Source organism: Tamandua tetradactyla, chromosome 6 (assembly GCF_023851605.1).
Source record: "Tamandua tetradactyla isolate mTamTet1 chromosome 6, mTamTet1.pri, whole genome shotgun sequence".
NCBI lineage: Eukaryota > Metazoa > Chordata > Mammalia > Pilosa > Myrmecophagidae > Tamandua > Tamandua tetradactyla.
The window spans coordinates 175,716,219-175,744,170 of NC_135332.1; the positions used below are offsets into that span (position 1 = coordinate 175,716,219).

Sequence of the window (27,952 nt, forward strand, 5' to 3'; positions counted from 1 at the left end):
GACTATCACAGTGAAAGGAGATAAGGCAACATGGACAAAAGGAAAAACTTCACGGGGTGAAGGCCAGCAAAGTGTTGTCTGCCAGGGAAGCTCGTTAGAGAAGTAGTGCTCAGGGTTTTACTGGAAACCAGTCAGGTAGATAGCCTCTGCCTACCAGGTAGCAACATTCCAGATTCCTAGAAGGAAACCAGGAGTTCAGCATAAGCCACAATGTTTGTATAAACAGTTTAGGCACAGTGAGCCACTCATCATTTATGGAAAGTTTTATACCAGTGTAGGGAAATGTTGACCAAACAAGTTCTCAGACACCAACCAAGGGGCAAGACACCTTGCAGGCAGGTCTTTCCAAGGAGAGCAGCCTCATCTTTTCTATAAAAGGCCCTTTCCCAGGAGAGATGCTGATGGCACTGATTGAAATCCAGCATCCCCAGACACCATAGACTTGTCTCTAGAACTTCACAAGTTCTTTGCAAGCAAAAGTGCACTACCCTTGACCTCACTGAGTGTGGAAATAATTATATAGTCTTGGAGATCTGTTTCCACTGACTAAGAAGAGTCCAGCTGTACCATACTTTAGCAAGCAGATATGTTACAAAAGTTTTGCTTATTGGTGTGGCTATAAAATGATGAGGTCTCTAACAAAAACCGATCTAATTACCTGAAAATTGCATCTTGTAAAAGGAATATTTGCAGATCCAATCTGGTTTTGTTTCTGATTCTTATTTGAATTACAGATTTTTGTATGGTAAAATAAGACCAGTCTAGAAGTTTTTAAATCAGATCTGTTTTTACTATGTATTAGTTAGTCGACCTTAGATAAGTTACTCTGGGTGTCAGAGTGTTTAATGGTTTGTTTGGGAGGTCAGCACTCAGGACCAGAGAGTTGGAGTAACCATGGTATTCAGATCTTGCCACATTCTTATCACTAATCCACATAAGGATGCTCCTTTATGACATTTTATAATTATCTCCCTTCTCATTTCCATTCCACCCACCAGAAGCACCACATACTATATGCATGGCAGGTGTCTGTAATAAATTTATGTACCTAAACTTCTTCATCTATAAAACGAACATCATAATGCCTGGCCTAGTGACCTCATTAGGTTGTTATACAGATTCAAACAAAATGATGCCTAGAAATACCCCTTGTCAGAAGCACCATGCAAATATTAGGGATCTTATCAATTTTGAAAATAGTTTTCAACGTTTTCATTTTTGGTTTCTTTATCATCCCATCCATCCCTCCTGGTCTTGGTACAAATATTGGACCATATCATTTCATGATTAGGGCCAGATCCCTCCATCAGGCCCAGGTGTGCCTTGGTGAAGAGGTGAGACAAAGCAAGTATTAGCCATGGGTCCAGGGATATGGAAAGAGTAGGAAAGTAGCCATGCCTTCTGAATAACCAAAAGAGTAATTCTAAGAGCATGTTCCCTGGGACCCAGAGGTGCAGCAATGCCATACTTCCAGTTTTATGAATGGGGAGGCCAAGGCCACAGGTAATGGAATTCCTCGGCCCTGGTCACACAGTAAGTGGCAGAGCCAGTGGAGAGCCTGGGCCACTGGCCTCCCAGGTGAGCTCTCTCCATCACATGCAAGACACCCTTTTATCTTTGGCATACAAAGTCAGGAGGATGAAAGAATGAGGAATGCTAAACAACCCTTTGTGTAGTGGAGCAAAGGAGCCTGGTGCCAGGGGTAGGAGGTGTGAGGCCTTCACAAAACAATAAATCATCACCCCTTAAGTCAGGGCCAGAAATAAAGAGGGGGTCTCTGGCATGGTCTTATGGTTGGTTCTCTGTGGTTTGACACCAGATTCTGCCCTCCCATTAATTTTCACACCAGCTCAGTTTGGAGGAATTTATGATCAAGCAGTACAAAGATCGATTTGAGTTACAACTTGGCCTAGCCGTGTTCAGGAGGCAAGGGCAAAATGTTTCACTTTCCAGCTGGCTTTCTTTTTAATTCTCCTTCCATGAAAACAAAAATAAAGGTGAGACATTGAAAAATGACCCTGAGTTTCCTGATGGTTGAGTCCTGTTTGGAATTTAAAGAATGAAAACTGAACAATTCAAGAAAATAAACTGAGCAGGCCTGTGTGGTGTTAAAGGAGGGGCTCTGGAGCCCTGCTCTGCCCCCAACACACCAAATGATCTGGGAAGTCACTTCCCCAACCCGGACCTCAATCACCTGATCTATAAAACCAGACTACAAATAAATAAAGAGATGGAGGATGGAGAGAAGTGGAAAGGCATCAGACTTCTTGGGGTTAGAGACCTTGAAAGAAGGAATTGGGTTGGAAGCCCTTTGATTGGGTCCCAGCTTTGCCCTAAGCACACCACTTCTCCATCTAATACAATAAAGAAGATGGGGTGAATTATCTCCAAGTTTGCTTCTAACCCCTGAATTATATGACATTTAAATGGGGAAAAGACAACCAAACTAAATAAACACCAATGTACAATTGAGTTTCCTAGAACATCAGGTGTAGTTTTGGTGGCTAAAATCTTCCATTCCCCCCGCTTCCACCAGGTTTCCCATATACAACCATCCATAATAAGATGGAAAGCCAAGTGTTCTGTGTATGTTATTGTGGGCTATGCAAGCTTTCGGGACTCCAAGGCAAGATTCCGGTAAAGGCTGGCTTGATGAATAAGATGTAAGCCTGTGGCTGAAGGAAACCTCCCACTCCCATTCATAATCCAAGCTTTGATTCCCATAAACTCATATATACCTTCAGGAGAGAAAGACAGAGCAGGCAGGGTCTGCAGAGTCTATATGGGATCACTGAGCCAAAGGTGTAGAGATGGCTAACTGGTCTCCCCCAGTGGATTAGGGACAGATAGACAGTGTCTTGAGATCCATGATCCCATCCACTAGTTAATCTCATAGAAACCTTAATCTAGCTGGTTCAGCTCCCTTTTCATCAAGAAGAATGACTGGTGATCTCCTATTTTGTTGTTTAAGCTGGGAACTTCAGGTCTTTTAATTATTGTTCCAGTAAAGACAAAAAGATCTTCAAGCCTCTGCCTATGGATCTTTACGTCCTTGAGGGCAGTAACTGGGACCTCCCTGGACCAGCCCTTTTGGAGAGTCAAGGATCTGATGTTCATAGGAAAAATGGGCTGAAATTTTGTGAAATAAAATTGTATATTATGTAGCAAGATATTTAAATTACCCTAAAGCCCATGGCTTGAGTAGTCTCCATTAGTGATGCTACACCAAGGAAGAAGTGAGAAAGGGAAATGTTTAACTGCCTTATAAAGATGCTCCTATCAGCTTATTCTATGTTAGTAACAATGGAAAATAATTCAAATGCCTACCAATAAAACACTGACATGACTGCATACAAAAGCCAACTGTCTAAAATTCTCCACCGTGCCCACTGCTGCCAACCCAACGCATGCATTCATTCAGACTTACCATTACCTTGATTTTTTTTTTTTAATGCTTACTATGTGAAAGCAATTATGCTTGACCTTGGGGATAAAATGGTAAATAAAATATCATGATCCCAGTACCCACATAAATTAGTTTCCAGCAAAGTAGCTAGGAAGTGATTAAATATGGAATTATAATTAAACATGACAAGTGCTTGAATAACAAATGGGTATGTCTGAGATTTGAACCTTGGCAATTTGGCTTCAGAGCATATGGTTTCATCATTGTGCTGTCGGTAAATTGCCCTTGGGTTAAGAGTAAGTGAGAGAGCTGGAATTCAAACCTGACTCCAGAATCTTCATATATACTCATTATGCTCGATACTGCTCATGACTGTGGATAGCAACTAGAGACCTACAGTCAGAAACTGGAGCTACACATCTGGGACTGGGGACTTGGAGTTAGGGGTCAGCAGCAAGGAAGAGCTCACTCAGGGAAAGGAGGAAAGAGCCAGGAGAGAACTTGAGAACAGCGGTAAGTAACCGATGGGCAAATGGAACAGAAAAAAGAGACAGAAAAGGGAGAAAAAGGAGGAGGATCAGAAGGGGAAGTAGAAGGAGAAGGAGAAGAGAAAGTACTAGGCGTTGTGGAGAAAATGAAGATGTCAGAAAAACAGAAAAATGATCATCAATATCAATGTTGGTTTAAAAAAATCAAGCTTTGGTGTCTAAGGAGTCACTGGTGACCTTGGAAAGGGAACTTTTAGAGAAGGAGTAAAAATTGAACTCAGATCGGAGTTGAAGACGTGGACACAACAAACACAGACAACCGAGAAATGTGGCTGCCCAGCTTTTACAGGCCCAGTGTGCCAGCAAGTCCCATAGACGGTGAAGTGGGGGAGAGAGGCAGGAAAGAGGAGTAGGTGGAGAAGAACGGGGATGACAGGAAGTTTGCTTGTCTACTTTTCTTGCAGTGAAGGTGGGGAGACTGAGGCATGTTTAAGCGCTGATAGGTAGTGCTGCTAGAAAGGAAAAAAATTGATACTACCTGCAATGCTTTCTCTTCAGGCATATGCCCAAAGAAAATGAGTGGGTACATTCAAAAGAGGCTAACCCAGAAATGTGCACAGCCACATTATTAATAAATACCAAAACCAAAAAGAACCTAAACTCCCATCAGCAGAAGCATGGATGAGCCAAAACTGTGATGTATATTCAGCAAGTACCACTCAGCAATTAAAAATGACTAACCCCTGCTACATACAACAGTATGCATGAATCTCATATGGATTTTGTTGAGCAAAGGAAGCCAGATGCAAAAACAGTACATACTGCACTCATATGAAATGCAAGCACAGATAGTACTAATCTATGGTGATAGAAATCAGAATGACAATTGCCCACAGGAGATTGGTGAAGCAGGAGAGGGCATGGAGAATTAACTCCAACGGAGTACAAGGGAACTTTCTGGGAAATTTTGAATTGTGCACTTGTGACCATGATAAAAAAGTGAAAAACTTAAATAAATAAAGATTCCTTATATAGATGCTCATGATAGATACATGGGTTTATGCATTTTTTTTCAGAATTAATCAGATTGGACACTTACAATTTGTACATTTTACAGTAGGCAAATCATACCTCCATAAAGAAAAGTTAGCCTAAAATACTATTAAGCGTTTACTATAAATAAGGATATCTGGGTTAATTTATCTAAATCTTCACAATAACCTCACAAGGTAGCTACTGTTATGGTCCACATTTTGCAAACAAAAACCACTGAGAACAGAGGAGTCCGCATCCTTCCAAGACCACACAGCGGCGAAGTGATGGAGGACAGGCGATGCAGCAGAAAGGTAGGGGCCTCCTCTGATACCCTCTCACCTCTCTGTAGGGAGGGAGGGATGAGCTATCTGCTAAGTGTGAAGGGGAAGTCTAAGGTTTGAGAGGAATGGATTTGCAATCCTTATGAAAAAAAAGGAGAAAGCAGGCAAAAGATGCACAATAGGAAGGAGTAAGGCAAGTTACATTTCCTTTCAGTTTCTCACTCAACCTCAAAAATAATGCCTTTCTCACAGGAATTTTATAAAGATTACATACCTGAAAATGCTTTACTAAACTCGAAAGCACTATATACACATACGTTTTATTTTAACTCCTAAGTATAAAAAGTCCAAACTGTTTAATAAACAAAAGAATAAATTAAATCATTTTTAAATGAACCTTTAGCAATTCCTTGCAGTGCTTAACTTTTTGTCTCCAGCCCCACGTGGACCACCCATTCAGGTGCCTTTCTCCAGGTACTGTAGTGTCTACCTGAGAAGGTCCTGCTTTCTGTGGCGATGGCTAGAGCAGGCAGATCAATCCACATCACAGTTGTGGATATGGGTGCCAGGACTGTCAGCAGGCACTTTTCCATCCCGGATGGACGGTGTGGAGAATGGACTGCAGCAGGGCACAAGAAAATGCCAGAAACTAAGACTTTGTTTCTGGCGTTTCCTTCCAAGCTCTGAGGCCAATGAGAAGACTAAGTAAGACAATTTGTATTTATAGCCATATGAATTATGACCTAACACTGTATCTGACCAGAGTCTGTGTTCAACAGAACAGATCTGCAGTATTTCAAGGAGAACTTTTTACCTCTCTCTCCCTCTCTGTCTCTTTCCCTTCTCAAGAGTGGAAGATTCAAGATAATCCTTTGATGCATAGTCTCGTCTTCATGACTTCAATCTTAGCCTGCAACACAAACCCTTTCCATCCCCATCCCCAAACTTTCCCCCAAGGCAGCCCAGGAGAACTCATCTCAAAATGTTACTTCATTTGCAGGCATTCTTCATTCTATATGGTCAAACAGGAGGTAGAGTTCTTATAGCCAAGGAGGGAAATGTCAGCATGAAAACTGGAGCTGTGACGGGAATCTTACCTCTGCTTGTTCTGATTCCACTTTGGTATTTTCCAGCCTCACTCATGGTGAAAAAGAATGTGAACCATTCAGCAAGTCTACCTCTTTCTCTCCTTATTTTGCCCCTTCCCTAAAAGACAGTTTAGTGAAAGCACCAACTTTTGCTGAAAGATGAATTTAACTACTTTTTCTACCAATTAGCTTTGTGCCTTATGCTTCTGATACAACAAATTTCCCTTTAGATGAATAATCCCTACTCAAATGTAAGTAGAAAGGAGGGATTCTCTAAATCAGACATAAAATCTGAGGAAGAGTCAGGGGTTTCCTCAAGGTGTGACACTTCTTTTTAGTCCTGAAGGATGAAGGAACATCATTTCACAGAAGCTAAGGCGTTATACATGGAGGGAACCATCTATGGCAGTGGCGTGGAAGTATAGCACATGGTATCTTCCCAGAATAGAAACAGGCAAGGCATGAAAGCTGAGCTGCAGCTCAGCAGGAGAGTCTGGACAGTAGGCCAGGTGAGGACCTGATGGCCCGTCTGCTGAAGAAACTGGCCTTCATCCCATCTGTTTCATTTGGGAAAAAGACAGATAATGAAAGGAAAATTTAGGTCCAAATCCTATCTCTTGCTCCATTCTAAGTTTCCAAAGGGTAGGACTCTCTAGTTTCTATTTCAAGAAACAGAAATCCAAATGCTGGGGCCATGAAGGTATTCTAAATAAGTCAAGTGCATTGCATATGTTTTTTTTTTTTAATAATACGGCTCATACTATTTTTTATTTAGAGACAAGAGTCAATAAAAGATTTTTCAATGATAGTATCAACCATGTATGTTCAATGGCAAATGGCACTAGCTCTTGGCCTCAGTGCTGGGAGCAACAGAATGTGAAGTTGGGAGCAAATGGGGCAGGCTCTATTCTCCGTCAGCCAGTTGCTGCCATCTAGGAATGCACAACCAGTACTGCCAGAGCTCCCAACTCCTCAAAAGAAGTTGAAGATATTTTTTAGGTAAAGGCTCTCTGTGTTTAAATACTGCCTCACATTCTTTTCTGCATCCCAGGGAAAACAAATCAATGGTCAAATACAACTTGTGGCCTGCCATTTTGCAACCTCCATTTCCTTTAGCTCTTTCACGGAACAACAAGACTCAATAATGTTCATGGGGAAATGAATAAGGGAATGAATGTTATTCCCTTACCTACTTCAAAATCAGCTTCCTCAGCCTTCTGAGTCATTACTCCTCTGAGTCAGGGATTTTATTCTAGAAGCTATGCCTTTTACTTGGTGAGAGGGTAGAGTGCACTGATTTACAAATTGGCCTTCAGCAGCTGACTCCTAATACATAAAAGAGAAAAAGAGGAGCTTCTCTGACTGAATTGAGGGTTCAAATCCAGTGCCCCAGACTTTAGTGTCCCCCATTTTCCCATAATAAACCCCGTGTGTTGCTCCACTCAGCACTGCATGGAAATTCTGAGTGCAGTGGAAACAGAATGAATTTGGAGAAGATAGAGTCATCAGTTCAGTTTTGGCTCCATCATTTATTAGCTTGGAAGAGTCCACTGACTTTTCTTAGCCTCAGTGTCTTCTCCCCAGTATCTTAAATCAGTAAGACAGGAATAAAAAAAAAAGCTATATCACAGTGTTGTTAAGAGGATGAAATTGTATTATGTATACAAAACCTTTGAGCATGACGCCTAATGCATAGTAGCTTCTCAAATATTAGAAATTGAAACCATGCATGGGGTTAAAGGGGAAAAAAGCACCATCTTTCACAATCCATCAGCATCAAATAAATAGTTCAGAGATCACCACATAGTCAACTCTTTGTACAATTACCATAGAAAGAGAAATTTGGGGCAGAGGTAAAGGTATTTGAAATAGTTATTATTAATAAGAAGTAAATTAATAGAAATCTAATTAACAAAAATAAATCTCCACTTTTCCATTGTTCTCTGGTAAGTACAGGAGACCAATTGTCAGTAACTGGATTTTATCTTATTTACAAGCTGACTAGTTAACTTGACACAGCTTCATGGATGCTGACAGAAGACATGAGACCCCTGGGTCAAAGACCACAGATTTCTTAGTCACAGCAATAGCAGTAGCCAGAGAATCATCATTTCTTAGGCCCCAAGCCCCAATTCCCACTGCATGACACAAAAAGGGCCTGTTGGCACCTGCTCATGCACTGAATTGATTCAGGGAAGAAATTCTGAACATGGGGACCCCACATCTCTTATAATGGGCAGTAAAACATGCCTACACTTTGCTCTGGAAGGACACATGGTACTTCTCTTCCAAAGCTGTAAACAAACCAGCCCTTAGCGCTGGAGATGAGATACCATGTTCATCCTCCAAGGCTGCTCACTAGACCAATATACTTTAAAAGATGCACCCGAAGAAAAGCATTCAGGGCCTCTGCTCACAAAATGTGCAGAAATGTGAGAGACCCATAGAGAATTGTCTCCCAACACCAGTGCTTTCCTACGCATGGCAAGGGCCAAAGAACCAACCCATTTTTAGACCCTCTGTCTTACCCCAAACCAGGCTCTTTTCCAGAAGGCTAACCTCATCCCGGAGAATTAGCTAACCTGGATTGATGGCAGACATTATTTCAAGAGTAGAAAACAACTAAATGTATTAGGACTATTTGATTTGGTTAGAAATCCTTCTCAGACTGGGTGAAGTGACATAGAAATATACCATCTGATTAACTGGTAAGGATACCAGTGCAGCTCGTAATATAAGGATGAGTCTCAGGAGCAAGGACCTCAGGGACTGTATGATCTTCTCTCTCTTTCATCACTGTTTCTTTTCTATTTTTCCCTGCATATCTTCATTGTATAAAGGTCTCTGATGGGTATCCCCAAGAAATAGAACCAGTCTTCCTTTCCTAGATTCTTAACAAATGAAGAATTAAAACAAACAAAAAAAGCCATATAGGGACCTAAATCCCCTTTCTTACTAAGAGAGGTAGATTGGAGGATGTTGAATGCCAGATGAGACGGTGAACTGTAGAGTTAGGTAGATTTACTCACCCAGGCAACACAATGCTGCAAGGGCTTAATTTCCTCCTGTGGGCGGGTGAAGGAACAGCAGGAATGGAGGAGAGGCTGGCTTCTCCACTGTGCCCCTGACGAAGGAGAGCTCAATGAAGGGCTTCCTTTGCCTAGTTTGTCTTCCCACACCTACCTGTCTGATAAGCCGGTCTACCTTCCCCGGGATAGGGTAAGTAAAATGGTGGAGAACAGCCAAGAGTATGTTTACGGGGATTCCTTCCTCAGGGCAGTCAGAGGAGTGGAGCAAAGGATTTCCCCTCCAACTCCTTCTACAGTCCAGCTCTCTCCATGAATGGAAAAGATGGCGCCACAAGCCTCAGACTCCTTTCTTCCCCAGCTCGGCATCTCCAGGAGAATGGAAAAGCCTTTCTTCCTAATGTCTGTATTTCAACCCCAGAGAATACACATGGTTGTATTTAGGATACAAAATATACCTGTCCAATCCCTAATCTAATCCCAGTGTCCAAGAAAATGGGTCCTGAGGATCAGCCAAGCCTGGCTATCCCTGAATTTAGGGGAGCAGGGCGTGTTTCTAGAAAAAAGGGGACATCAAAATTTGTTGAACAATCTGCAACAGTCACAGTTTTGAATGTCAGTGAATCAGAAGTGCACAAGTATTGTTACATTTGACCTTTGAAACCATTCTGTGATAGGTCAAAGAAAAACACAACTATAGCTGTAGTTCAGATGGATGGTCTTGCATATCATAGGTTCTCAATGAATGTTTGATGAATGAATAAATGGGGGAGAAAACACGCTGTGAGATTGCTATGGCTATCCTCACTTTCCAGAGGGAAAAAAGCTAAGGACTAGAGAGTATAAGTAACCTGCCCGGGTCACATAGTGGTAAATCCTAGACCTCATAGCAAAGACCACTATCTGGAGATTGCCAAAATTCAGGAACCCAGTGCTCATCAGTCGTCTCACATTGCCCCTCAGTTACCTTTTCTCTCCCACCCCAAATGCTATAGTTCTTAAGAACTGAGCTTTTATGATAGATCTTAATTGTAAGAGATTCCTGGTTATTCATAAACTAAGATTCTGACTTATTAGGTATTAAGAGGGGCTCAGGAATCTGCATCTTAGCCACAACTGTGAAGTGAGAGGTCATGGAGAGCTCTGCAAAGCCACCAAGTCTCCACAACCTCCAGAAAGTAGTGGTCTCCTCTTCACATCTGTCTCCCAAATCTTGCCCAGTTTCTCTCAAAGGCAGAGTCAATTCAAGGGAAGAAACTGTGGTGGTATTGCATTGATCACAGATGATCCAGCCTGTGCATGTGCGTTCACACACACACACACACACACACACACACACGCACTCCTCTATATCCACTTTCAGAGGTATGAATGTCAAGATACTCATTGTGCTGGTTTGGAGCTGATAAGAAAGCCATGTTTTTTTAATCCATTATTGGAGATACAGACCCATTATAGGTGGGACATTTTGATTAGGTTGTTTCCATGGAGATGTGACCCACTCAATTCAAGGTGCATCTTAATCCATTACTGGAGTCCTTTATGAGACAGAACTCAGAGACAAAGAGCAGAGAGATGGAACCAAGGGAAGGATGCAGAGAAAGAAAATGCCTTTGGAGAAACTAAGAGAGAAGGAAATGCTTAGAGACATTTTGAAAACAGCCATTGAAACCAGGAGAGAGGGACCAGCACATATCGCCATGCACCTTCCCACGTGACAGAGGAACCCCAGATGCCATCAGCCTCTCTTCAGTGAAGGTATCCTCTTGTTGACACCTTAGTTTAGACATTTTTCAGGCCTTAAAACTGTAAATCTGTTCCCCATTGAAAAAGCCATCTCATTTCTGGTATATTGCATTCCGGCAGCATTAACAAAATGAAACAACTATCCACGGATCACTGATTAGAAATTGCCAGAATTAGAGAGAAATTCTGAGTACAGAGACAGCATGGAAGCATGGAGAGAACTGTTGCCTTCCCTGCACACTGATACTGCAGCTCCAGCTATGAAGTTCCTGCCAACTGGATGTTACTTACAAACCTCCAACTCTGAGGAATATGATTCCCTGACTATGTAAACTATACTAAGGCCAAATTCATCTACCAGCAGTTTCTACTCAGTGATCCTGATTTGATCTTTTAAGCTCAAATAGAAGAAAAATCTAATCATTATTCCAAATAGCAGCCTTTCAAATATTTAAGCCATTGCCCATGTTCCCTGGAGCATTCTCTTTTCCAGCTATTGCTAGTTTTAAGTGCGGCTCAAGAGACATGACTGGAGTTCTTTGAACATCTCAGCTCCCATTTATTCATTCAGTAAATATTTACTGGGCATCTTTGGCTGTGGGATACTAATTGCTTTCCAGAAAAAGAACAATACATTCTAATTTCTGGTACTGACACTGCAGCTTAACTCTGGATGACTTTGAGAAATATATTTCCCAGATGGCACTATGAGAGGGTTTCATTGAAATCTTGAATTTCCAACTCATAGCATAGCCTGCTCTTCTCCATTTCTTCTGTCTAAATCACTTTCTTCTTTTCCGCTGGACTCCGTATCACTCCATTTTTCTTTCTGTCTTTCTGGTCCCTTTTCTCTTCCATCTTGCACAGTCTCTGTTTTACAGATTCTACTTCTCTTTGTCTCCTTATATTTCTCTAGCTCTGTGCCCCATTCTGCCACTCAGTATATCTCTATCCCCCTGTGTCTTTTCACCTGGGAGATAAGTGTGTGAACAAGGGCATGTAGAAGTTCAAAGTCAAAATGAGGACGGTGCCTCTCTGGGTGAGGTTCTCAGCCACTGATGGAAAATTTTCAGCCCGCCACATTAGTTCCATTACTTGACTTTGTGCATCCAGGTTCCCAGACCATAGCTTCCTCTGCCAACCCAGCAGGCAATACAAGACCGAGGAGGACAGGGCACTGGAAAGTATTTCACCAAGAGCTAATGGTCTATGAAATGAAAATGCTCAGCCCACCTGCTCTGCCTGGCCATCTCACAGCAGGGGTCTGCAGCTGGCCTGGTCAAAAGCCGAGGGAGAGCAGGAAGAGGCTTGTCCCAGCTCTGAGTTAACAGAGAAGACCAAAAGCATCTGCCAAATGAAAATAGCTCAGGCCAAGCTTTCTCCCTCACCAGTGCCATCCAACCCTCTTCAACATACCCACAAGTATGAGGTTCAAAGGACCCCAAGGGCTCAGCAGACCCTAGGTTTGACCCACAACTTTGTGCTAATTGACCGTTACCTTGATTAGGCCACCTTCCCTTTCTCAGTCACCATGTTCTCATTTATAAAGGTCAGAGCACACGCCCCATCATTTCATTCTACAGTTCCTTTCACTGAAAGATTATTGCAAAGGGATAGCCAATTTTATTTCCCTGTAATGTTATATGTTATCTATCGCTTATTTGTTAGCATCTATACTACTTTACTGGAGGACTAAGAAACCAAGCAAGGAAGAAAGAAAAAAACAGGAAGAATAAAGTGAGAAGGTGTCTCCCATTCTTGTAAGGAAGCCGGCATAGTTAAGTTGGCAGAGGCTTCAAACTCTTCCTTTGAGTTGCACAAAGATTTGATCTGCAAGTGATGCTCCCAGCCCTCTGCTTTATCACAGTGTGTGAAATAAACTGCTCCCCGTGCCTGCCCCTGCTGGCTCTAACTGTCGGCTTGCTCACAATTCCCTGCTCAGGGAAGCAGCTCTACCAGCGTCTCTATTCAGGGGAGGCCTCTGTTTGAACCAAGAAGGACCCAGGAGAGCCCATCAATAGGCTGGTCAGTGATCCATGAGGAGGCCTGGAGCAAAGGCCGGAAAGGGAGAGAAAGAGTAATTAGCACAGCCAATTATCCAGCCCCCTCTGGGATTTGTGCTGGAGGCTGTGGAGAAGATTGGCAAGCCACAAAAGTAAAGAGACTGGGCAGAGACCCAGAGCGAAATGGAAGTACCTGGACAGAGGTCATCGGATTCCTGAGAAAGACAGACAATGGCGGCCCCTCACGAGCAGCTCTGGTAGCATCCCCATCAGCACAGCCGCAGCCTGCAGGGGGCCCTCTTTCTCTGAAGGTAGCAGGAAGAAGTGTTTATTCCTGGTGATCCAGAGAGTCCCACCAACACACAAGGGTGAGAAGGGCATGCCAGATGCAGGCCCTTTCTTAAGAGTTTGCGCACATCAGGAACCAGTGATGCCAGTGGTCCAGCTTCTTCCAGATCATACCTATGGGCAGCCTGGAAAACTTCCCCCAAATCTGTAAAACCTTCATTCACAAATTTATAAGAAAATATATAGATCCATTAATTAGTTCAACCTACAGATAAAAGGAAGTGATTCTTTTTCCTCAGAATCATAAAAAAAAAACATAGTGAAAAACTGGATTCAAATCTATTAAGAAGCAGAGGTGCATATACCTTGTTTTTATTAACTCCTCCTTGAACTATAACACCCCTCTCTTTTGAGGGCAAAGTGAGATACGCTTGTGCTCTGGAGCCAAACAGACCTGATTTTGTTGCATTGGACAGCCGCTGCCCTTGTTCCACTTTCAGCAGCCCTGATTCCTTTGGCTTATTACCACCACCACCCCGAAGTCTTGTGATTCCAATTCAAATGCTCCACCTCGCTGGCCACTGGCAGACACATGACCTTGGCCAGTCAAACGTGGAGCGCAGTTCACCTGTGCACAATTCTTGGTCCTAGGGAGCGCAGGTAATCAAGCAAAGCTAAGCAGAATCATTTCTTGGGTTCGTTTGATTTGGAGCTGGAAAAAAAAGGAGCCTTGCCTTTCAGATCACAGGGCTAGAAGTATATGAAATGCACGTTTCTGAGAACCATCTTTCGTCCACATGGGAATAGTCAGAGAAGCAGAGAAAAGTAAAGGAGGGTGGAGGGGTTGCAAATTATCTTATCAGAGCACCTAGAGTAGGGTAACAAAGCAGATCTATTCTTAGGTGTTGACATAAATAGGTTTCTCCTTCCTCTATTACCTCTATATTTCTATAAAGTATGGCTCTTTATCTCTATATAATACAGGTGCTCTGCTTCTATCATATTTATATCTTTCTGAAGTATAGATACGTATTCTTCTCCATCTGTGTAAGTAGGAAAGGACAAACACAGAAATTGTGGTTTGGCCAGATGGTTTCAGGAAATTAGAAGCTCTTCCAAGAAGTAGAAGGAGTAATCATCAATGCTAGTGGTCAAATGCAAAACCAAAGTAGAAAGCAGATTCCAAAAAGGGTTGCAAGCTATGATGCATTAACCAAAAGTATCCAGAAGAAGCTGATTGCCCAGACCAAATTTCCTATCTCCGGGAAGATAAAGTCTTTGGATAATGCTTCCAATTACCATGAAATGCCGCAATTACATGAGCAACAAACTGAAGTAGGACGTCTTTTTTGGTCATCAGAAGCAAGAGGGAAGGGGCCTTGCAAGGAGAGCAGGCGGAAGCCCCATCTCTGTGTTGCTGAGCCAAAGACTCTGTCCACTGGTATCGCAGATAATGGGCTGAAGTGGGAATAAAGCCAAAGCAACGCCTGCTCCACTAAGTGCCGACGCCAATGATCTGAGGCCCGAGCGTGCTCTGCTGTCTGACTAAAATGTCCAGCAGGAGATCGAGTCAGATGCCACAGCAGATTAGGGAAGCTAGTTTGAGTTGAGAGTCTGTCATATCTAAATTACATGGTCGAATCTCAATTCTGCTGTTGTCAAGCTATATGACCTTGAACAAATAAATCCAGCCACTCATCTGTATAAGGGGAATGTTAATACCTAAGAGAGCTCCTGTGGAAATTAAATAAGATAGTACGTGTCATGTGCCCAGCCCAGGACCCAACCCAGACCTGGCAAGCAGTAACCCTCACTGCCCTTCTCCCAGTACTCAGGTTTCTCTCTCTCTTCCACTACGATGAATGTTCCAGCAGGCAAAGATGATAGGTCAACTTACCACTCACATGTGCTGCACATATGTGCCCAATAATTGTGCCTAAATTTTTAATGAGGAATATTGGGAAAAAATGGCAAAGATAGAAGAAAGAAAGGACAGGACAGAATGGAGGAAGGAGGGAGGAAGGAAGGCACATTTTAAAGCAATTATGTAAAGCCATTCCATCATCACCATGTTTGAGAAGGAAAAAAGCATGCCAAATACTATTTCCTTTTCTCACCACAGAAACAAACACCAAGCAAGCATAACAAAAGTTTTAAACAAGGAAACAATCAGAAACAGACTTACTGTCATCACAGATACACATTTCTAGAAACTCCTGCCAAAACTTAGGTAAAACTGAGCTGCTACTTTCCATAACTCTTTACAGTGTACTTTCCAAAGTGTCATAGCCCTCACAAAAATATTTTTTTTAAATAGAGGCAAAGCAGGATGTTTGGTCTGTATAAATTTTATCAAAGCTTAATTTTCATTATATCATAAAACATGGTAAAATTTTTGTAAAAATGAAAAAAGAGACAAAAGAAGAAAAAAGCATCATCTATTGTTCTATTCTCCCATGCAACCTACCCCCACCCAAAGGCAACCACAGTTTGACATATTAATTTCACGTCTTAGATTTAGATGCCTTTATACCTTGAAGATAGTGCTGTAAATGTGCTCTAGTATCCTGCTTTTCTCACTTAATATTTTAGCCTAACAAGGTTCCCAAGTTTTTATACCTTTTAATAAATGTCAGAAGCACCATAATTTTTTTAACAATTTCCCTATTGTTGGATACTGGTTATTTCCATTTTTTTCTGTTATAAATAACTCTTTGGCACACATTTTTGCACAAAGAGTGGTTTTTGTTCTTTCATGTTATTGAACATGTAGATTGATGGGCGAGAGGCTACACTTACCTCGGAGACTGCTGGAAGTAAGGTGCCATGTGCCTGGGAGCCAAGACTGAAGCTGACAGCACAGCAGGCAGAGCTGTGAAATGACAGCAGCTGCATCCTGGAGACACTGCTTAAGCCCTTGCCTTAACCCAGAGCCACCTCTGGACTTGTCCTTGCATGAGCCGATAACCCCCTTCATTGTTTAAACCAATATGAATTTTCTGGCACTTCCTTTCAAACTTGTCCTCAATGACACAGGCACCCACAAGGATTACTTGAATTAACTCAAGTTGAAAAGCTTGTAAGGAGTGGGACACCGATTAGAAGCCAAGTCCCTCAGAGTCTAGTGTCCTTCTATAATATGACTCTCTCCCCAGCCCTAGGACTGCTGGTTACTCCACAGTCTCTGTCTCTGAGGACTGCCCCGTGATCCCTGAGGGAGCCTTCGGCATGTCATCATCCTACAACGAAACAGAAATAAGCACACTGTGCTGAGGACAGGTGGTGGCAGGGCTCCCTTTCAGCACAGAATTCTTGCCGGTCAGCCTCTACCACCTCCTGCTTCTGAGCTGTCCTCCCAAAGGTAGTGTCTGCATCTTCCAGAGCATGGCTGACGGCCGGCTCTCACCCCTCCGGAGGCCCCTCGGCAGCCCTACCAATGTGAGCGCATAGCCAGCTAATTCTACTCCATCTTCTCAGGTGCCTGATTTTCCAGGTTCAAGATTCAAAGGCTTGGTCCTTCATGACAAAGGGCAAAAGAATCTTCCTGGAAATATTTACTCTTGTAGGCCAAGGATGCTCAACCAAAGCTTATGACATGCATTCTGTATTTATATCTCATGACCCAGGGAATATTTTGAAACTGTGCAATTTCCTTTTATCACATAAGGATTATGTTCGCTCTTTATTTGATAAGGCTTTAGTCCAGTGTTCTTAAGTCTGGGGAGATTACTTTTTAAAATGTTAATGACCAGGCTGCAACCCAGACCAATTAAATCAGAACCTCCGAGGCCAGGGTCTGGACACTGGTGCTTTTTAAGGTTCCCCAGGGATTCTGATGCGCTGGCAGCATTGAGTGGATGGTCTACAGAGAAGCAGAACACAGTGTCCTAGAACTTGAAATCTGCAGCCCTGGCTTTGAATCCTGATACTGTGCCATATTTCCTAGTCGTGTGATCTCAGTGAAGTTGTTTAAATTATCTGGGCCTCAGCTTCCTCCTGTGGAAGAGAGACTGAAATTCATGGGCTACTCTGTGTGCCAGCCCTGGAGGCAGCCCACCATGGGGTCCACCAGTGACCTCGGAGTACTGGGATACTCACAGGTTGCCACAGGGGCCGAGCCCCACCCACTTATCTGACCCCCTGCCAAGAGTGATAGCTTGTCAGCATGGCTAGCTCCAAATTTGCCTTCGAGACTCACCTCAAGCATCACCATCCGGGCCTTTTCTCGCAGGTAGGTTGCAGTTTGTGTGACTTCCCTCCATGCCTGCTGCTATCATAGCACTTGTTGCATTAGAGATCATCATCTCCTTTACTGGCAGCTCTTTAAGAAACCATTCAAATTCATACCATAGCATTTTACTCACCAGTTAAGTTCAATGAAATTGAAAGCACTTTACAGTTGTAAAGCACTAAAACCATGTAAGAGCCAATAGCTATACTCTTAGGGAGGTGCAATGCAGAGGGAGCCCACAGGTGTCAGCCAGCACACAGTGCCCTGTCTCTCCTTCTTCATTTCATTCCCCACCACTACACCTGAGGACAACACAGACCATAAACACCAAAGCTAACCTCAGCAAACACTGTCTTTTTCTCTTCTGGCATGTGCCATAAGCAAAGGCTCACCTACACAGCTATATGAAAGACCTGTGACTTCCTATTAGGAAAGGCTTGCTATTTCTTGGCCATTCCAGAGTCTCAGTGAAGCATCTATTCCAGGGGCAAAAACTCACATTTGGGCTATCCTAGCATGGAAGTTATTCTAACAGGAACAATTAAGCCAGAGAAAAGAATAATTTGTCTACAAGAGACACCAATATCTCACCTGCCCATCCCTCAGCATCTATGATGTTAGAGTAAGTAAATCATTAGATCCTGTAGAACCAAATCCTCAACCACCAAACACACCCAAAGACCCAATCTCCCCATGGGAGAATGACACCTTACATAGCTCACTTTCTCTCCTGCCTGTTTCATCCGCTTGGTAGAAACTAGGTCAAATGCAGAACCTGGAATGCAAAGGAGTCCAGAAAATATAGTATTTAACTTCCTACCCTTTAAAGAAGAGGAAGGCATGATAGAAGAGGGTTAGGATGGGTGGTGAATGAGCCAATCTGCAGAACCTGGGCCCCCAACAAATATTCTTCAGTAAATGAATGAGCATAGACTGACTTCATTTACGACTTGTGGTTCCTCATCTCCATAATAGTATCAGTAGAAACCCATCTTTGACTCATTATTGGCTGGCAATGCAGCACCTCCACATGCCTATTCATCTCTAAATCCCATCACTAATTGTTTGTCTCTGGATTCCTTTGGTTCAAACTTGCAGGAGAAAAATTTTACAATGGCTAGCCAATGGATAGATTTTCTGTGGGTTACATGCCCATGATCTCAGTTGCAATTTGCTATGGTTAGAGAAATTAAAGTAGTAAAAACCAAATACCCTAAACTTGCCCCTTCACCTGGAAAGGAAAATTTCTGAAAGGCAAATACCCCAGAGTCTGCCTGCTATAATATCTGAGCTAAGTTTTAAGAGAGGTGTTGGCAGTTTCACAGTGACAGGGGAGAAGACATTAGAGGTAGAGGGACAGAAGAGCAAAGCATGGAGGTTTGAAATATTTATCAACCTGCTCGGTGTACTGGGTATATTTTTCCTTCTATTGGGCTCCAAATACATTTGCTGATATCTGCCTCTCCAAAAACGTTGAAAGCAAAATTGAGTCCTCTTTCCACTGCCTACACAACTCCTTATTCTTATTCTACCCTCAGTCCCTTTGTTCTTCCACTTTTCATAAGCCTTCTGACTATTTCTAGATAAGTTACTTAATTTCACTAAGAGTTTTGCCCCTTACAAAATAAAGATACTGTGCCTACTTCTTCCAGGTTATAGTGAGATGCAAATGGCATGGCATATGTGAAAAATGCATGATAAATCCAAATGGTAATGATTAAAATGACGATGGTCTCTCTAGGCCATATTTTCCAAGGCATTATAAGTGCCTTTTGAGATCCTCAAATTAATCTCTGGGTGCCCCATAGGCAGAAAAGGACAGAACTATGAGATGTGGCTGTCAATCAGGCAGCCAAGACTCAGAGATGGTCACTGCTTCTGTCTATGCTGGTTCGGCAGAGCTTGAAAGCTTAGCACAAATTCCAAGATCCTCACCTCTCATCCTTCAGCAGAGTCTCATGCTTTGTTTGCATGACTACTGCAGCCATGCACCAAAGAACAGCCTAAAAGGCAGCCTATCCTAAGCCAGGAGCCAGGCTTTTTCATCTGATTTTGGCTTCTATAGAGTCAAGGACAGTTAAAGTTAGAAGGATTTTGGATTCCCTAATCTAGACCAAACTCCAATCCTTCCCTTCCCAGGCAATGGCACCAGCAATTATCAGTTACTAAATTCAAAATCTGGTATTCTTCTCCCTCTCCTTGTTCAACCCGTAAGACTTCCAATCTATCAGCAAGCCCTATTGGCTCTACCTATGAAATAGATCCAAAATATAATTGCTTATTTCAAACTCCATTGCTGCCTCCTAGTACAAGACAAGCCATCATCTCTTATTTGGGCTACCAAATGTCTCCTTATCCAGCCTCTCTATTGACATCTTGCCCCTGTAATATATTCTCCAAAAGAAGTCAGAATGGTCTTCTTTAAAGCAAACTCAGCTCAGAGTATCCTGCTGCCTAGGACTCTGCGATGATGATGTATCAAAACCAGAATAAAATCCATATTCCTTTCAATGGTTGCTCCTGTCTCCCCCTGGGGCATCCTTCTTGTTCCTTACCACCCAGCCACATCAGTCTCCTTTCTGTTCCTCAAGCAGGTCAAGCTCATTCCAACATCAGGCCTTTGCACTTTTTGTTGCTCTACCTTGTACAGGGTTGGCATTCAGTAAGTGTTTAGGAGAGAGGGAAGGATAATGGATGCAGGAATGGTTGGATGGATGGATGGATGGGTGGATGGATGGATGGATGGATGGATAAATGGATGGATGGGTGGATGAATGGTGGATGTACAGAAAGATATTTTGGGACCTCATTTCCTCTAAAATCTATGTATTTTTCCCAAAATGCCATTGCCTGGAGACTGGAAGCTTTGAAGAGTTCAGATCAATAACGTTAAGAGATTGGGGAATCCAACTTTTTAAAAATGCTGAGAATGAGAGGCCAAGTGTCACACATCACATCCATTACCCTGGTAGTAAGTGGGGAAATGTTGAGATCCTCCTGGCCGGCAATCATAACCTACCCTGAAGGAGAAAGGTTGTTAAAACAAAGGTAAATCAGAATGAGCTCAGGGATATAGACTGTCTTTCCAAACAGCACTTCTGTTCCCTCTTAATAAACCATTATATTATAGCCCTGACAATGACAGAACTTCTGAGCTTCTAAGAAGTCATTGCTCATTTCCCAGTAAAACAGGTAGAAAACACTGATAGCATTCTCAGTTGTAGAAAACAGCTCAAAATGAAGGATCATCTTGAGTTTGGGCTTCGATAATTTATTTCTTTCTTATTCCTTAAGTGTAACTTATTTCAGATTGGAACATTTAATTGCCTTCAAGCAAAACCTTGGCTTCGGTCATGGGCACAGAGAGTCGCATAGGATCATAATAAGTATTGGGCATAGAAAGTTAACTAAGATCTCACAAGCTCACGCACCCCCACCTACCTCCCACCATCCTTCCCCAAGTCCTAGAGAATCTTGGGGATGAGACTCAAGCTTCAGAATTGGATATTGCTGGACTCCTTTAAGGAGCAAAGCACCAGAGTCTATACTAGCAAGTCAACCTCCTTCTTCACCGAAGGTGAAAATACTCTTCTTTAAGTCCATATAGTGCCAGGGGAAAAGGCTCAGAGTCCAAGGATGGCCAAATGGGCCTTAAATTCTGACTCTATCACTATCCAGCTACACGGCCTTCAAAGAGTCCATTTACCTCCCAGGACTCGTCGCATGTGTGAAGTGAAATAATCATGGAGAAAGGAGGAAGGAAGATTAGATACCACAGAAAGGTATTTAACATGGCCCCTAGTATATGGCAGCACTTGATTTATTCATTCTTTCTTCTGCCCACCCAATCCCAAATCCTCCATTCAAAACACAAACACAAACCCAGAGAGATGGTCAGACATGAAAAAATAGTTCTTGCATTCCTAAGACAGGTTTACTGTGACATGAGCTGTCATTGAGCTTGGGGATTTATGTTACTCCTTTTCTAAGTCTAATAACCAGTAACATAAGAGCTGTATAGCTCAGAAACCAGACTGATGGGTTCAAAGCCCAGTTTGCCACTTACTTGTGTGATATGACCTGTGGCGAGTTACCTAACCTCTCTGTGCCTTGGTTCCCCCTTCTGTAATAACGATATAGCTATCCACATAGGATTATTGTGAGGATCCAAATAGGTATGTGCAATTGTGAAAATCTGTGGCTGATACATCCTTTATCCAGGATATGGACAGGTGAGTAAAAACATAAGGACAAAAATATATAACAGGTGGGGTAAGGGATGAAAAAATGGGTAGATTGAAATACCAGTGTTCAATGAGAGGGAGGGGCAAAGGGTATGGGATATATGAGTTTGTTCTTTTTCCTTTTTATTTCTTTTTCTGGAGTAATGCAAATGTTCTAAAAATGGTCATGATGAACACACAACGATGTGATGATATTTTGAGCCATTGATTCTATACTTTGGATGGATTGTATGTGTGTGATGATATCTCAATATTAAAAAAAATTTTTAAAGACTATATGACACCTTCTCTATATGAAGATCTGCTTTACTGAAATGCCTTTGCCTGCTCTTGTTTACTATCTTTCACTGGGTTGATGATTATCCTTCTATAACCGAGCGGTAGAAGCACACACTTGAAGGGAGGGAAGGTCTCCCCAGAGGGCAAGGGACGCACCTTAATGATACAGGGGTCAGTTGGCCTAGAATCAGACATGAAGTCTTAAGTGGATAGGAGAAGGGATGTCCTTTTCTCTGTAAGCCTTAGACTCTCTCGGCACTGGACTTCAAGGAGTCCAGAAGTCTGAGCTGTCCTCCTGAATTATGCTCTTAGAAGGTATTTATCACAAATAGATGGAGGAGGATGCACTGGGCCCTCACAGTCTCAGACAGCATGCCATGTTTTGTGATTCACGTTGCCTAGTTTTGTGTTACTCTGTACTCATCTACCTCTTGTTATCTTTAAGTTATCCATAGTAAATGCATTTTATCTCAGGTGACAATTCCACTCTGAAGGTGGAAGTTGCCTTATTGGAAGGGGATTGAGAAAAAGCCTGGACTGCATTTGGATTCACTGGACAATGTGGCTGCAATCAATGAGTATTATCTTCCATGGGTACAGGATGGGAGAGTAGAGACACGGGGGCTCATGGTTCTTCTACTTTCTAGATCTGTCCAGTCCTGTTTTAATGTCCCTCCCTTGCCTTGTTACATCATTGGAAGCAGAGAGATAGCCAGACATAAATAATTCATGTGGCCCCACCTGACATAACAGGAACCTGTCTCTCCATAGAATAATGGATTTACAACACTTTTTACTTTGATTTTATCAAAATGTTTATGATGTATAAAGTCACTGTATAATAATAGAAGATTAAACAACTCCCCATTCCAACCTCCACACGTGACGCTTATTCCATGATTTCCTCTGTTCAGACCAAAATATGGAGAAATTTCATTGGAGGAAACAAGGATGCCAAATTCCTGGCTTCAACTGCCATGGTGTAGGGCTAAAACAGAAACTTGGAGAACTTGTTAGGAGCATGTACTTGTGAGTTACACCATCTGACTTCATAGGATGGCTCTGCCACCTAACTGCCACATAGGCAAGTTACTTCATCTCTCCATACATCAATTTTTTTTCATATATCAAGTGTAGAAAAACAACAGTACTTTGCTCTGAAACTTGTGAGGATTTCATGAAATAAGTAAAACAACTTGGCACATTTCCTAGTACAGAATATGCACCCCATAAATGTCAGTTGGTATTATTTTGGTGAAGAATGCTGACTAAAAAGATTTTTTTTCTTGCCTGCCACTGTTTGATTAAAAAAAAAAAACTTAGAAAACTTCTGACTATAAAACAGTGAAAAAATTAAGGAGGCTGTAATAGTGAGACATTGATAGAATCTTGGAGAAAGGTAACCTCACCCTACCCTACCCCCTACCTTCTCTGGAGTTTGTGCCAAGAATGAGAAAGGGGATCTCCTCAGATGGACTTGTGTTTGCTTCAAGGCCCTTGTGCTCACTTCCTAAGAGGGGGCCCCCCAAAATGAGAGTGAGCCCAGAATTTCCTTTTGCACTGAGCCAGGGTGTGGCAGGACTAGAACTAGAGGGTAGGGCTGGAGATAGCCCCTGCCTGCCCCCTGCAGCCCAGACAAGTAGAGGGAAGCACCCTGCCTGCTCCCTGCAGCCCAGACAAGTAGAGGGAAGCACCCTCATCTTTCCCAGGACACCGCAAAGGGTGCAGTGAGGGGAAAAGGAGCTCTATGACCTCAGCAGGACTTGCATTCAATATACAGAAGAGAGTTTGCAGATCCATGACTTAAGACCTTAACCAGAATTCAGACTCTCCACAAAGGAGATTTCTGTGCATAGAGTTGGGGGTTCTGGGAGGTTGGAAGTTGGAGGATTGGGGGAGTTGGGAGAGTTGAGGAATTTAGAGCGTTTGGAAGTGATGGTATAGGGGGACTAAGGCTTGAAGGGTTGTTGTTTGGTTGGTTTAGTCTGATGTAAAGCAGGACTTGGTTTGGAAAGTGAATTTAGTCATGAGGGACTTCAATTAGTGATGATTATCATTAGATAGAGTGTCCTCCTCATTTTGCTTTGTACCATCAATGCCTTCTTCCTTCATTCTTCCCTTCCCCTATGCAAACACCCATTTTCAAAGGGAAAATCTCTTTGAACATTTCTCAAAGGCAAAATCCCACTCTCCCCATCCCCACCAGCACTCGCTCCTGGGCTCTGTACACTGAGCCTCCCTTCCTTCGCAGGAGGCGGCCAGGCAGAGCGAGAGCCCACCATGAAGGGGCTGCTCCTGTGTCTCACTCAGGTCCCTCGTCATCTCCAACCCCTCCTCAGAAGTCAGGACAATGAAAATGGCACCAACCATGGATTTCTCACAGCCAGCTGCATGTTCTTGAGAGCGCTGCTCTGAAACCTCAGTTTCTTTATCTGTCCCATAAGCACATGTGCCCGCATAGCAAAGCTTCTCAGGAACTCTCACCATCCGTGATTTACTGAGTCATTCATTCAACCTGCTACTTTGCCTGCTCCTTGCTGCCTTCCTTCCTCTTCCCCTTTGACTCCTGCTCTTTCACAGGGTCTTCCAGTGGTTGAAGCTAGGAGTGACCCCTGGCCCATCCCATAAATAGCACCTTCCCAAACTCGACCAGGAGAAGAGCTCCTGGTGGCTGCAGCCTTCGGCAGGTGCTAATCAGCAGTGGAAACAGCATTTGCAGAAGGACATTTTTAGACTGAGCCCTGCCCAGAGGAATAGAATTACATAATCGCTGTGTTTTAATGAAGGAGAGAGGGGGAAAGAAGCAAGGCAGTGCTTGGCACAGACTCAGGGTTTTAATGAATTGTTGAAGTAAGATCTCTCAACGTGAATAATCTAGGCAAGATGCTGAGGCTGGCTAAGTCTCATTTGCCTTAGAAATACATGTGAGAGCATTGCGACCCAAATAGCATTGATTTTTTTTTTTAATTGAATCAACTAGTCAGTTAAACAGGTGGTCAGTTCAGGTAGCTACTTAATTGTTTGTTGTTGTTTCTTTTTTAAAATTAACATTTCCCCACTGAATGGGTGGCTATTTTCTTAAATTGATTGAATTAGAGAGATTATAGAGATATCCCTTAAGGGTCTGTTCAAATGTCACTGCCTTACTGTTTCTACCCACCGTCCGTGATGGCTCTTAACCTCCTGCTACATTGGCTCAGTGCCTCTCCATCAGTTAGCGTTTCTTCCTTGGAAACCAAGGCACATACAACATCGTTTCTCTCTCTCACCAGCTTACAAGCAAATTGAGGGCAGGATCCGTGCCCAATTCACATCTTCCACAATGACATGTTAAAATAGCAAGAATGTGGTAAACATTTCATGTTTATGAATGAATAAGTGAACAAATGAAAAGCGCTATATGGGCACATTGTGAATCTTTGGAAAATTGTTGCGTGCCTATTTACTCATTCATTTATACAAAAAAAAAAAAAATACTGAGAACCTCCTGGTTACCAGGGGCTGTCCTAGGAACTTTGGATACAAACAGTGAAAAAAGAAACAAGAGCCCTACCTTGGTGGGGCTTACATTCCTATCAACTGATTTTTTTAAAACATCAAAAACCCGAAACGGAAAGTGGGTAGATCTCTGGAAAGACAGAGAGCACACTAAGGACTCAACTTATGATTTCAGTAAGGATGACTCCCTTCAACCTCCTTAAGACCGGCAGAGCTTGCCCAATCTGGTTTCATAAGTCCTGTCAGCTTCTTATATGAGCTACACACTTTCAACTCCATCGAACTAATCGTCTTCCCTACCAGCTATGTGGAGACCCCTAAACTTGCATGGCAATGATGTGCCTACTATTTATTAAAGACCACTTCTGAGTCAGAAACTGTGTTGGACCCTTTCTATACAACATTTCATTCCACCTTTACGTCAACTGTGTGATTACCAGGAAACTGAGGCTTGGAGAAGTTATGCAACTTGCTTATAAACAAAGAAATCAGTTTGAATATCTTGACACAGAGATAATTTAATTCCAAAGTTAATCATGGTGGCAGGAGGAGATGCCAGATATAACTAGTGATTAATAGGAATTTGTTTCATTTTTTCTCCTTATAATTTTCACCTTGTAAAAAAGCTAAGAAGCAAATATTAATTTAATGTTTTAAGTATAAGAATACAGAGAGGTTTTCATTAAAACATAATGAGGCAATTTCTAAAGGTAGTTCAGGAAATGCTGTACTAATGTCATAAATTGCATGAGTTAGCACCTCCCAGTGCACACCAATCATCTGAATGTTGGGCAATCATCTGCTTTAGTTCTTCAAAGTTATACCTTTAATTTGCCACCCCACCCCCAGGTTTGCCAAGGACAAGAGAAGGACTGGCTGCTGGCTCAGAGCGACAGAAAAGATACAGAAGTTGGATTTACAAAGAGAGGAAACAAAAATTAAGGTGTCCAAATTTCAGATCCAATTCTCTAGAGAACAAGTACAGTATCTTGGGAAAAGCACAAATCTTGAGATCATAAAATAAATATGTGCTCAGTTCCCTCACTACATAATGGGAGTAACAATACCCTAATTCTTAGGACTGAGCAGAAATGTTCCTAACGTGCCTGGTAAAATTCGAGGATACTCATGCTATTTTCCTCAAGACAGTGTTGCATCACTGCAGTAAAGAAGAAATATATGCACGTCCCACTTCTTACATCTTCCTGATCCTTTTGTAGAAATATCTATTTCCCATAGCATCTGAAAATAAAAAGAGGTGCTTCCTGGGAGAGGATGACCCAGCACTGCTCTCTCAATGTCAGAGACCTCCCATTTCTTAAAATAAAAGGGAGGTGACAGCAGCACTTTCTCTTTCAAGACAAGAACACAAGTGCCTTCTGCATGATGCAAGCTGCACTCCAGACCTTGCAAAGTGGCTTTTGTGAAGAATTTCAGTAAAAAAAATTTAAAACCACTCATTCCTCACTCCTTTGAATACAACAGATGAAACCTGATGGTACCTTAGGAGTTTCAAAGATTGCAATTTCTGCCCTGGCCTTTTGCCTATGTCTTTACAAAATATAAGAACCTGTGAAAGGCTTTAAGTAACAGCCCCCTCTCACCCAACCTTCCTGTGAATTACCATGACATTCCTCAAAAGAGCATGGCACTCCTGTCCTAAGAGGTGGAAGCGAGGATCCAGACACGGAAATATGGTAGCTGGTCTGAGAAGAATCTGAAGCCAGGGAGATACAATTTCCTTCATCAGCAAGATAACTTTCTCCACACCCAATGTCCCCTGCCAGCATGAGGTCTGGGACGAAGCCCCCTGTCCTTGGCCATCCTTCCTCCCAACCACGTGACTCTCTCTTTACTTTGACCTCATCAGAAGACAACCCCCACCACCACCACCACGTCCCTCACATGACCTATGTTCAAGACACACTGGACACCTCGCTCTTCCCTAAACTAACTGGTGAGAACCTGAGCCCCATGGACCACTGACCTACTACCCACAGTTTTCACTACTCTCTTTCTACCAAGAATGCTTTCTTTCCCTCCCTGCTAAACACCAACTCATCCTTCCAGACTCACCTCATCCATCACCTTTCCTTTGAAAGTTTTCTCCAAAACCTCAGGTCAAATTAATTATTCCCTGTTCCAAATTCTCACGACTGTTTATTCATTCTCTTACTTGAATTCTCATCTCCATTTCACACTATTTAGATTAGAAAACAGAAGAGGGATGAAGGAGGATATCGGTGTTGCCATTGAGGGAACCTTGTCTTCTCTTGAAGTATTCTCTGTGGAAGGATTATTCCTAAGTTCTCCTGCTCTTTTGCCTCCACTCCTCCCAG

At 42.6% G+C, this 27,952-nt stretch overlaps 1 long non-coding RNA gene across 3 annotated transcripts in view; it reads right to left on the minus strand.

Moving 5' to 3' along the window:
• LOC143686519 (uncharacterized) overlaps positions 1 to 27,952 on the minus strand; it is a 138,896-nt gene that overhangs the window by 14,538 nt on the left and 96,406 nt on the right. The window lies entirely within an intron of this gene.